The sequence below is a fragment of the Tamandua tetradactyla genome, chromosome 5 (genome assembly GCF_023851605.1).
Source record: "Tamandua tetradactyla isolate mTamTet1 chromosome 5, mTamTet1.pri, whole genome shotgun sequence".
In the NCBI taxonomy this organism is placed as follows: domain Eukaryota; kingdom Metazoa; phylum Chordata; class Mammalia; order Pilosa; family Myrmecophagidae; genus Tamandua; species Tamandua tetradactyla.
Window position 1 is genome coordinate 125,495,154 of NC_135331.1, and position 12,103 is coordinate 125,507,256.

At 38.2% G+C, this 12,103-nt stretch overlaps 1 protein-coding gene and 1 pseudogene across 1 annotated transcript in view; one reads left to right on the forward strand and one right to left on the reverse strand.

Annotated features, from left to right (window-relative positions):
* The window catches only part of LMBRD1 (LMBR1 domain containing 1), a 220,797-nt gene that overhangs the window by 180,062 nt on the left and 28,632 nt on the right, over window positions 1–12,103 (reverse strand). The gene's annotated exons all lie outside the window — the stretch shown is intronic.
* Window positions 487–1,380, forward strand: LOC143684827 (protein CDV3 pseudogene; annotated as a pseudogene).

Here is a 12,103-nt window from a genome sequence, read left to right on the forward strand (position 1 = left end):
TAAATTACAAGTTTATAGTTCTAGCACCAAGAAACTGTCCAAACAAAGGCACCAACAAGAGGTTACACTCAAGAAAGGCTGATGCCATCCAGAACACCTCTGTCAACTGTGAAAGCACATGGCTGGCATCTGCTGGTCCCACCTTGAATGGGTAGCTGTCATCTTGATCTAATAAGAAGGTCACATCCACAAGTGGGTGTGCTACATCGCTGTGGAGATAAACTAATCAAAAGTTTCCACCCTCTCCCTCTCCCATCTTCTTCAGGTTTACACATGCATCTTCCTTCTACACGTACCACTGCTAGTCCAGCACTCTCACCCGAGCCTCAGGCTTCACAGTCCTTTTCCCCTTCAGATGTGGAGTAGGTGGGGTCCTGCACCGCAGTCCTGGGAAAAGCGGCGGCCCAAGCCAACCAGCACAGAATCCCAGGAGGGATCATACCACTGCCCACCAGCATGCAGGAGGAGTCACCCGGCCCACTGCACATGGTTATGTGACTCCACAGGGCTGAGGTGGCACTGCACCAGGAAGCATGAGCGCCAAGCTGGCCTCCACCCTGAAAATGGAGCCCCTCAGGCTGTGCCTACTACTGGATCAATCCATCTGGGCCAAGGAGGCCGTGGTCATGGCCAAGACTAAGGAGCAAAGCCTGAGCAACTTTCTCGCTAAGAGGGCCAAAAAAAAGAAAGAGAGGGACAATCATGCGAGGAGTGGCACTGGCAGAACCAGTGGAGCGGTGGGTGCAGAGGACAGCGGGGGCGGGCATGCAGGCCCAGCTGGGCAATGGTGGAACCATGGCACGGGGGCTGCCACCAAGGCTGTGAGGAAGGATGAAGATGAGTGGAAAGAATTTGAGCAAAAAGAGTTGATTACAATAGCCTCTGAGTTCAGGCAATGCAAATAAGTGAAAAGGAAGAACATGATAATGAAAAGAGAAAGATACAGGTGATAACTGGGAAAAAGGTGAAGTGGTGGTGGTGTAGAAAAATTGTCAGGTCCCTATAATAAAACAGCTCTGGTACAAGCAGCTCCTGCTCCAGTAATTGTTACAAAAACCCCAGAACCAATGATGACTAGCAGTATGCATAGGCCTCCTGGGGCCAGGTTAACCACAACACGGAAATCACAGGACCACTGGAAATATACAGTGATATACAGTTCTCATGCCTGCAGTCCACTGCCAAGCATATAGAAAGCCAGACGGATAAAAAAAAAATGGTGAAATGCTTTGAAGTAGGAAGACACAAAAATAGAGGCAGGGATGATTTCAAAAAATCTCAAAAAACCAGGTTCAAAAACCCAGGTTCTTAAACTTCAGCTAGACAACCAGTACTGCTGTACCTGAAAATCAAAAAAGCAGCCACACACAGTACAATTAAGAAATGGTCTTTGCTAACCGTTTTAAGGTTACTAGACCAAAGCTAACCACCATGAATGGCCATTCAACTGATCTCTGCTGGATCTATAGCAACTGATACAGACCCCTCAATATAAGCAATTGGCCCACTGCACTGTGGAAATCTAAACTGTCACAACTGCTCTTTATGTCTGTTGGATTTAGAGGAATTTTCATTGCTATATAAATGTGTGAACTAGATTCAGCAGTGACTTTTATTAGTACTCTGCAAATACAAAAACAAAAACAACTACAGCCAGTGGTCATTTCAAAATCTTATGTTCAGATACTGAGCCTTTGTAAGGACTGACTATCTCAGATTTGTTGCACTCACTGTGGACTTCACATGGATCACATCTTTTGGATAAGAAAGTTACAGCTATTAAGTGCGGATAAGAAACCTGAAACCAGCTCTACTAGATTCCTATCAGAAATCCTGCAGAAAGTCAACCATCTGGGTTCTGATCTGCTGTAAAAGATGAAGACTTAAATGAGCTTAATTAACTTGTCCTGTGCCCTTAAGGAAAACTCCAGTAGGCTGTGGCTGCATTAGACATCCTGAACATGCCTCTCTAAAGAAATGATAAGTTCAGATACTGTGTAGAGGGCTGTGATTTATAATTTAAGCCCTCAGTTGTATTTTGAGGTTACCACAAAATTAAATTAAACCAAGCTTCAGTCTAAGGTGGGGGGAGGGAATAATCTTATTTCTTTTAGGATTTTTTTATTTGCGGAATGCTTTTTCTATGTTCTACAATAAGGCCTCTTTTTCTCTGACTTATAATTAGTTCCTTGACAGAGCCTATTATTTGGTTTAGTAACCTGAAGTATGCATTAGGATTGTGATATATCTTATAAATATGCCAACTCCTATAGTGGAACCAAAAAGCCTTTGGTGTAAAAAACAGCGGTGACCAAGGGGCTCTACTTCAGGAGCTGCTGAGTCTATAATCAGGTATAGGGCAGCAGAAACAGTATCTAGCCAATTCTGCTCAGACTAAAGGATATATTGACCGGTATGTTAATCAGGGTTCTCTAGAAAAACAAAACCAATAGAAAAGATCTGTAAATATGAGATTTTTAAAGGTATCCCATGAAACCATGGGAATGGAAAAGTCCAAAATCTGTAAGGCAGACTGTGAGACTGGTGGCTCTGATGAAGTGTCTGGACGAACTCCACAGGAGAGGCTCACTGACTGAAGAAGCAGTGAAAAAGTCTTTCTTCTTCCTTAAAAGCTTTCAAATGATTAGATTATCTCATTGTAAGACCTTAGTTGATCTCAGATGTAATCAGACACAGATGCTATTGGTTGACTGATGATTTAATCAGCCAGCCACAGAATATACTTGTAAGCAAGTCAGACCCGTGCTTGCCTAACCAAACAACTGGGCATAATCATTTGGCCAAGTTGACACCAAAACCTAACCATCACAGTACACCCCTTGTCAGCTTGGCAGCTACACACATCACTTTGAAACATGCTTAATTTCCAAACAGAACAGGCGTATGATTCACCTAACAATACTCAACTATCCTGCATACAACTGGAAATACACTGTATCTCTCCAAAATAGGGTGCAAGTTCTTAGGTATCACTCTTGAACTTCATATCCCATGACTTCAATACTATAATATGAACAATTCAACTTACGTCATATGATAAGAGGAAAACAAGATATGTGCTTATGTACAAATGCAAACTGTTTCTGGTGGTCCTTACTGATAGCTAATGAGAAAAAAACATTTGCCAGATCAATAGCTTCATACCAGGTATCAGGGGATATGGTGAATTGCTCAGGCAATGATACTACATCTGGAATAGCAGCTGCAATTGGAGACATCACCTGGTTAAATTTATAATAATCTACTGTCATCCTCCGAGTTCAATCACTTTCTGCATGGCCAAATAGGAGAGATGAATAGGGACGTGGTGTGAATCAACACCCTGCATCCTTCAAGTCCTTAAGAATGACACTAATCTCTGCAAACCCTCCAGGAATATGGTATTTTTGCTTCTAATTCATTATTTAGCTAAGTAGGGAAAGTTCTAGTGGCTCCCACTTGGCCTTTCCTACCATAACAGCCCTCACTTCACGAGTAAGAGATTCTGCCAGTTGCTGAGTATGTCAATTCCAATTATGCATTCTGGAACTAGGGAAATGACCACAGAATGGGTCCAAGAATCCACTGGCCCACTGTGAGATAGACATGAGCTAAAACTCCATTGACCACCTGACCTCCATAAACCCTGCTCTGGTGGACCAGAGTGATGTTTTGGGTCTCCTGAAATAAGTGTCACTTCTGAGCCAGTGTCTGATAATCTCCAAAATATCTGATCATTTTCTTTTCCCCAGTGCACAGTTGCCTTTGTAAAAGGTCATAAGTTTCCTTGAGGAAGGCTGGGAGGAAGATGATCAGTGTAAATTTTGGTCAGTGTAAAAGGGTCTTCCGCAAGGATACCTGGCCCTCCCCTGATTCGAGGGTCTCTGGGTCTGTACACAGTCTCAAGTCTGGGAACTGATTAAGGGGTTGTGATTCTGTTTTCGTAATTCAAGTTATACTTTCGTTCACTTGACCTAGAATACTTCTGCTTATACAGCTCAACAACAATTTAGTAGACTCCCCATCTATTTTACCTTTATGTACCCCATGATCTACTAGCCAATGTCACAAGTCAGATTATTCTGACTGCTGCTTTGAGCCAGCTGTCTATTATGGTGGTGACACCCACCTTGTCTAGGCGATAAATTCTCATCACATGGTTTCTGCCAACTTGGGACCTGATCATTCCCACTATGTTTAAGGATTCCAGCTCAGCGGCAACAGTTCCCACAGTAACATGTGACTTACAGAGAAGGGCAACTACAGAGCTATTCAGGGATGATGGAGCTAGTCTCACGAATTTATTTCTCAAGGGTTTGGTGAAAGATGTGTCTTCTGGACAGTCCTGGGGTGTGTGAGTACATCTTCCACGATAAATCCACTCAAACGTTCCCATCTCTCTAAGCCTCTGGATCCCCTCATCTACATTATACCAGAGCAGTTCTAGCATTTCAACCTCAGGTAATATTGGCCACCTTTGGATCCATGTTTCAGCCAACCATCCAAATAATTCCCTTGAGCTACAACACTGAATGCAGAATCTTTACTTAGTGGGCCCATATCAATAAATTCTGCTTGATCCAACCTTATATTCCTTCCACCATTATCCCACACCCTTAATATCCATTCTCACACATATTCCCCAGATTCCTGTCTATACAGATTGGAAAACTTACGCAGTTTTTTTTTGGAGTATAGCATACCTCCTCTTGGGTCACACTTTGTACGTCACCTTTTGCAGCCTTTTGGGACTTTAGTTACAGGTCTTGAAGAAAACAGGAGTGGTGGGGGTAGGTCATGAAAAGAAATAGAGTGTCTTTCAATTACCTCGGGGCATTTGCAGTTTCATCTGGTGAAACAAGATTAGTCCTTCCAGACAGAGGAATGAGAGCTGTTTCCCAAGGGGAGGTGGTTAAAGGGTTAGTAGGCAGTGAAAGGTTAATTTCATTAGGTGGAGGATGGATGGCAGGCTCCTCCGAGAAGAATGAAGGCTGGGATGCTATTTTCTCAGGGCATGTTTTCTCAGACATGTCTAGCAAAGACTCAGGAAATTCTACCGACTCTGTCCCCTCATCACCATCATTATCAAGTCATATATCACAATTCCACATTTCAGGTTCCCACTCTTTTCCAATCAAAGCCCTTACTTTAACAGTAGACACCCTGTAAGGTTGGGATTTTAGTTTACATTGTTAAATGTGCTACTCACACAACCAGGTTTTGTGCCTGGTTTTCAGAGATCTCAAGTCTGTGACCACAGAAAATAAGATTTTCTTTCAGAGCATACATGGAAACTTTTATACCATTCATACGGCATTGAAGTTTCAAATTTGAAGCCTTCAGCTCATCCCTTTCTCTTTTCACTGTATCTAGTAATCTAACAACAACCAACCAACATCATTATACCTATCAATTCCACAAAATTCCTTAAAGGTGTCAAAAACATTATCACCTAGAACCTTACCTTATGTAAGTGTACAATAAGCAGAATCTAATGATGATATTTTGAGTATCTCTTTTGCAAACTCACCCCATGGACTGTCAGTGCCATCTTGATTATTGGAAACATAGTCATAAGTGCCTCTGAGTCTAGCCAGGGCAGAAAACCAATTGTAAAAAAACCCACTTAAGATTCTGTTTCTCAAGAACTACTCCTGGTATCAAGCTGTGTTAGTCAGGGTTCTCTATAGAAACAGAACCAATAGGAGAGATCTGTAAATATGCGAGTTATAAAGGTATCTCATGCAACCTTAGGAATGGAGGAGACCAAACCATGCAGGACAGACTGTGAGGCTGGCAGCTCCAATGAAGTGTCTGGACAAACTCCATAGGATAGGCTGGCTGGCTAAAGAAGCAGTGAAGGAGTCTCCATTCTTCCTTAAAAGCCTACAAATGATTGGATTATCTCATTGTGGGAGGTAAGTCTTAGTTGATTGCAGATAATCAGCCACCGATGCTATCAAATGACTGATGATTTAATCAACCAGCCACAAAATATCCTTGCAGTAATGGTAAAGCCACTGCTTGCCTGATTAGACAACTGAACATAATCATTTGGTCAAGCGGACACCAGAACCTAACTATCACATCCTGTCATAAATTCAGAATGAGTAGACCCTTAACTAAAATTCTAAGTTTCATGGATCTTGTGTGATCTTTTACTAAATTCTAGATACTGTACTTTTACCTACATTTTAAAGGTATTAAAGATTCTACAGATGGAGTGATTGTCCCAATTAGCTCTATTATCAACATTTTGTTGTCTTTATGTTGTTCATTTGGAGACTCAGGGGCAAAAGACAAGTGATGTGGCACATGTGTTTTTAATAATTACAGCTTAAAACTATTGAATAATTTTTTATCCCTAGAAGGGACTTGACAAAGCAACCCAGAGTTACTGAAGAGTTTCTTTCCACCTAATGAGATAGTCTCATAATTTTCTAGTTTTATCTCCTTGGTTCAACAGAACTTTTCAAAGTGGTATGTGACCAATTAATGCAGAGTCTGGGTGTCTCTATAATAAATCCCTTTGCCAAATGCAGGAGTTGCAGACTTGCTACTGGTAAGAGTGAAGCAAATGGGTGAATACCACTATCTTGATGTGGGAGCATTTTCCTGTATTTCAGTCTTGATGAAAGTGTAGTGCAGGAATTAGACTCCTATGAGGGTTATAGTGCCTCCTGACGGTACCTGCCAACCACTTCTGGGCATTAATGTTGACATTATTTGAGGTGGCAGGAAGGATGCCAGCCTTCTGATCTATTTGGGAAAGTATCTGAGGCAAGAAGTAGTTGGATGATTAAAAGAGACACTTCTTGGCTAAACTGAAGGCTTCATTTGGGAACAAAAACCTTAAATAATTTCTTGGATAATGAGCCACATATTTTCTCTGAGAAGTATGTGTCTTTTCCAACAAAATCGTGTTGGGTATTATGTTTTTCAGGAATGAACTTAGATAAATATGTGGAAATGTTATTTAATAGAATACTATACTAGAAATCTGAAGACCTGCAGGAGAGTTAAAATTCCAACTCTTTTTACTTTTTAAAAGATTGTGAAATTATCAAAACTGCTTATGAATCAAGTTTTAATATACTGTATGATGGGTAGATAAAGCTGTCCATTATATCATTTCTTTCTTTGAATTCTCAGGTATGGTTTTGGCAGCGCAGAAACTCTGTAACATTAACAAATTCAATAAAAAAAATAAATAAATGGGAAAAAAATGTTCTGCACTACAGTACTGAATCAGAATTAAAAAGAATGGGTGCCCCTACAAGATTAGATGAGGATTAAATATGACTTTTCTGAGTTACATAATAACTTCAAATTGGCAGACGATGTATTATGTTGTTTACAAGAGATATCTTAAACTTAAGGACACAATTAGACTGCAAGCGTAAAGATGGAAAAATATCTTCTATGCAAGCTGTAACCAAAAGAAAACAGGAGCAGCTATACTATCAGATAAAATAGACTTTAAATGTAAAGATGTCTTAAGAGACAAAGAAGCACACCAAATATTAATAAAAAGGGCAATTTACCAAGAGGAAATGACAATCATAAGTGTTTATGTTCCCAATCAAGGGGCTCTGAAGTACAAGGCAAACACTGGCAAAACTGAAGGGAGCAACAGACATTTCAACAGTAATAATGGGAGATTTCAATACACCACCTTCTGTAATAGTTAAAGCAACCAGAAAGAGGATCAAAAAGGAAATAAAGAAACTAAACAATAGGATAAATGAATTTAACCTAGTAGATTTATATAGATTATTCACACAGTACACCAGGATACACATTCTTCTTTAGTGTACGTGAAACATTCTCCAGGACAGATGATATACTGGGATAAAAAATGAGTCTGTATAAATTTTAAAAGATTGAAATTATTCAAACCACTTTCTCTGATCACAATGGAATGAAGTTGAAATTTAATAATCACCAAAGAACCAGAGTTTTCACAAATATATGGAGATTAGTCATAATCTTAAATAATCAGTGGGTCAAGGAAGAAATTGCTAGGTAAATAACTGACGACAATTGACAATGAGAATGCAACATACCAGAATGTATGGGATGCAGCAAAGGCAGTACACTAAAAGCCTATATTAAAAAACAAGAACAGGTAAGGAGTTAACTGCTTACCTGGAGAATTTAGAGAAAGAGCACCAAATGAACCCAAAAGCAAATAAAAGAAAAAAATAATAAAGATTAAAGCAGAAATAAACAAACTGGAAAACAAAACAATAGAAAGAGTCAATAAAACCAAAGGTTGGTTCTTTGAGAAATGCAATAAAACTGATGGGCCTATAGCTAGACTGCAAGGAAAAAAGGAGAGAGGACGCAAATAAAATCAGAAATGAGAGGGGGCTCTTTACCATGGATCCTGAAGAAATTTTAAAAATCATGAGTGAAGACTATGGACTATACACCAACAAACTAGATAACTTAGATAAAATGGACAAATTCCTATAAACACATGAACTACACCAACTCAAGAAGAAATAGAAAATCTCAACTCAACTACAAGTAAAGGGATTCCATTGTCATCAGATATCTTCCCACAAAGAAAAGCCCAGGACCAGCCAGCTTCATAGGAGAATTTTATCAAATATTTCAAAAAAAAAACTAACAACAGTCCTGCTCAAACTCTTTCAAAACACTGAGGAAAAAAGAATGCTACCTAATTCATTTTATGAAATTACCAATCACTCTAAAACCAAAACTGGATAAAGATGCTACAAGAAAGGAAAACTATGGACCATTTGCACTAATGAACATAGATACAAAAACTTCTCAACAAAAGACTAAAAAATTGAATTCAACAACACATTAAAAAAATTATACATCATGACCAACTGGGATTTATACCAGGAATGCAAGGGTAGTTCAAAACAAGAAAATCAATCAATGTAATACAGCACATCAAAATATTGAAAGGGAAAAAAATCACATGATCATATCGATTGATGCTAAAAAAGATTTGACAAAATTCAGCATCCACTCCTTGTAATAACACTTCAAATTCCTCAATATCATAAAGGGCATATTAAAAAAAACACATAACTAGCATTATTCTTAATGGCAAGAGAATAAAAGCATTCCCCCTAAGATAGCGATGAGACAAGGATGCTCATTGTCACCACTATTATTCAAGGTTGTACAAGAAGTCCCAGCTAGAGGGATTAGACAGGAGAAAGAATGGAAAGGCAGCCAAATAGGGAAGGAAGCAGAACTTTCATTATTTGCAGATGACATGATCCTTATTTGGAAAACCCTAAGAAACCTACAACAAAGCGTTAAGCTAATAAGCAAATTCAGCAAAATGGTGGAAAATAAGATTAATGCTAAAAAATCAGTTATGTTTCTATACACAAGCAATGACCTAAGTGAAGAGACAATTAAGGAAAAAATTTCCCTCAAAATAGCAACCAAAGGAATCAGGTATCTAGGAATAAGCCTAACTAGGGAAGTAAAGGACTTGCACACAGAAAGTTACAAAAAATTTCTAAAACAAATTTAAAATGACCTAAATAGATGGAAAGACATTTTCAGCTCATGGATAAGAAGGTTGAATGTCATTAAAATGTCAATTCTATCCAAACTGATCTACAGATTCAATGCAATACCAATCAAAATCTCAACAACGTACTTTGAAGACATGGAATAGCTGGTTATCAAATTTATTTGGAAAGGAGAAAGACCACAAATAGCTAAAGATATCCTAAAAAAGAAGAGCAAAGTGGGAACACTATCACTTCCTGACTTTAAACCCTTCTATAAAAGGTACACTGGTCAAAACAGCATGGTACTGGCACAAAGAGAAGGATCAATCAATGGAATCAAATCAAGAGTACAGAGATGACCAAATCTATGGATCTTTGATAAGGTCTCCAAATTCACTGAACTGGGACAGAATACTCTTTTCAATGAATGGGTATGGGAGAATTGGATATCAACAGCCAAAAGAATGAAAGAGCACCCCTACCTTACACTCTCTATAAAAATTAATTCAAAATACAAGAGCCAGAACCATAAAATTTCTATAAGAAAATGTAGGGAAACATCGTCAAGATTACTATCTAGTAAAAGAAGGTAGCTTCTTAAACTTTACACCTAAAGCACAAGCAGTGAAAGAAAACAATACATAAATAGGAACTCTTTAATAATCTAGAGCTTCTGCACTTCAAAAGACTTCATCAAAAAGGTGAAGAGGCACCTAACTCAACGAGAGAATCTATTTGGGAAGCATATACAGGATAAAAGCTTGATACACTGTTTACATAAACAAACTATACAGCTCAACAACAAAAGAACAAATAACCCAATTATAAAATGTGCAATAGATATGTGGATATGAATAGACATTTTTTTGAGGAGCAAATACAGATGGCTAAAAATCACATAAAGAGATGCTCATTATCATCACCTATAAGGGAAATGCAAATCATGATGACAATAAGTTATCACCTCACACTTACAAGAATGGCTGCTAATAAACAGAAAACTACAAATGCTGGAGAGGATGTGTAGAAATTGGAACATTTATTCACTGCTGGTGGGAACGTATAATGGTGCAGCTGCTGTAACAGATAGTTTGGCAATTCTTCAGAAAACTAAATATTGAGCTGCCATATGACCCGGAAATATCAATATTTGGAATATGCCCAGAAGAGCTGAAAGCAGTGACATGAATAGATGTTTGCACAATGATGTTCATAACAGCACTATTCACAACTGCCAAAAGATGGAAACAATCCAAGTGCCCATCAACAGATGAGTGCATAAAGAAAATTAATTCAAAATGTAAACTATTCATATATATATATATGATAGAATATTATGCAGCAGTAAGATGAAATGTGGTCCCCAAAGCATATGACAACATGGATGAGTCTTGAGGATATAATGCTGAGTGATATAAGCCAGACACACAAGGACAGATACTGTGTGATTTCGCTAATATGACTCTGGTAAAGGTAATCACAGAGTTTCCACTGTAGAATATAGCAGACCTAGAGGTACACAAAAATTAGAGATGGAGAAAAGGCCACCCAAAGAGGTTGAATCTAAATGCAAGGAAATGGACAGAACTGATGGTAACTAACCAGTGGGGTTATAATTAATACTGCCATATTGAAGGTGAATATGATTGAAAGGAGATGTATAGTGCCATGTATACAACTGATTAAATCTACAATTATAAATTTTAAAATAAAAAGGGGGTACTGTTTGATGGAGAGAAATTAAACAAATCATAGGAGCTGGGTAGAAAAATCTACCACAAAATCAAACAGAATAGATTAGTATTCCTGGAGAAGGAATAAGAAAAAGGAAGCTTTCTCTTGGAGATTAGACAATAGAACACAAAGTTGTACCACGTCTAGAGCATGAAATAGGGCAGAAGACCCGAGAAAAATCTGAACAGTTAAACACAGTCTACTCTAAAACTTCAGTATAAGTTGGACCAAGCTTCAAAGAAGACCCTTAATAAATACTCAACAATAAAACCTAAGGTAAGAGGGAGAAACCGACCTTCAGAATTATCAAAATAATCAGATGCCCAGACATCAGCAAAATATTATAAGCCATATTAAGAAACAGAAAGATATGGCTCAGTCAGGGAAATATATTAAAATTTCAGAGGAAACATAGAATTTGTAAAATTAATCAAAGAAGTTCAAACAAATCTCCTAAATCAATTCAAGAAGATGAAGTAAAAAATGACAGAAATGCCTAATGGTGGATATAAAACTAAGGGATATTAAAAGACCAGGTGTAAACAAAAAGAAAGTTTAGAATGCAACATGACAGAAATTGCGGGGATGAAATGCACAATAAATAGAGATTAAAAATACACTAGGTGGGGTGCAAGGGTAGTTTAGTGGTAGAATTCTTGCCTGCCATGCGAGAGACCTGGGTTCAATTCCTAGCCCATGCACTACCCAAAAACAAACAAGAAAAGAAAGAAAAAACAAAAATTGAACAAATGGTACTGAAATGACAGGACACTCAAATGGAAAAATAATGCAATGTGAACCTGAGCATATAGAATACAAAAAATAAATAAATATACTAAAGGCATACACAGCAGATTTGA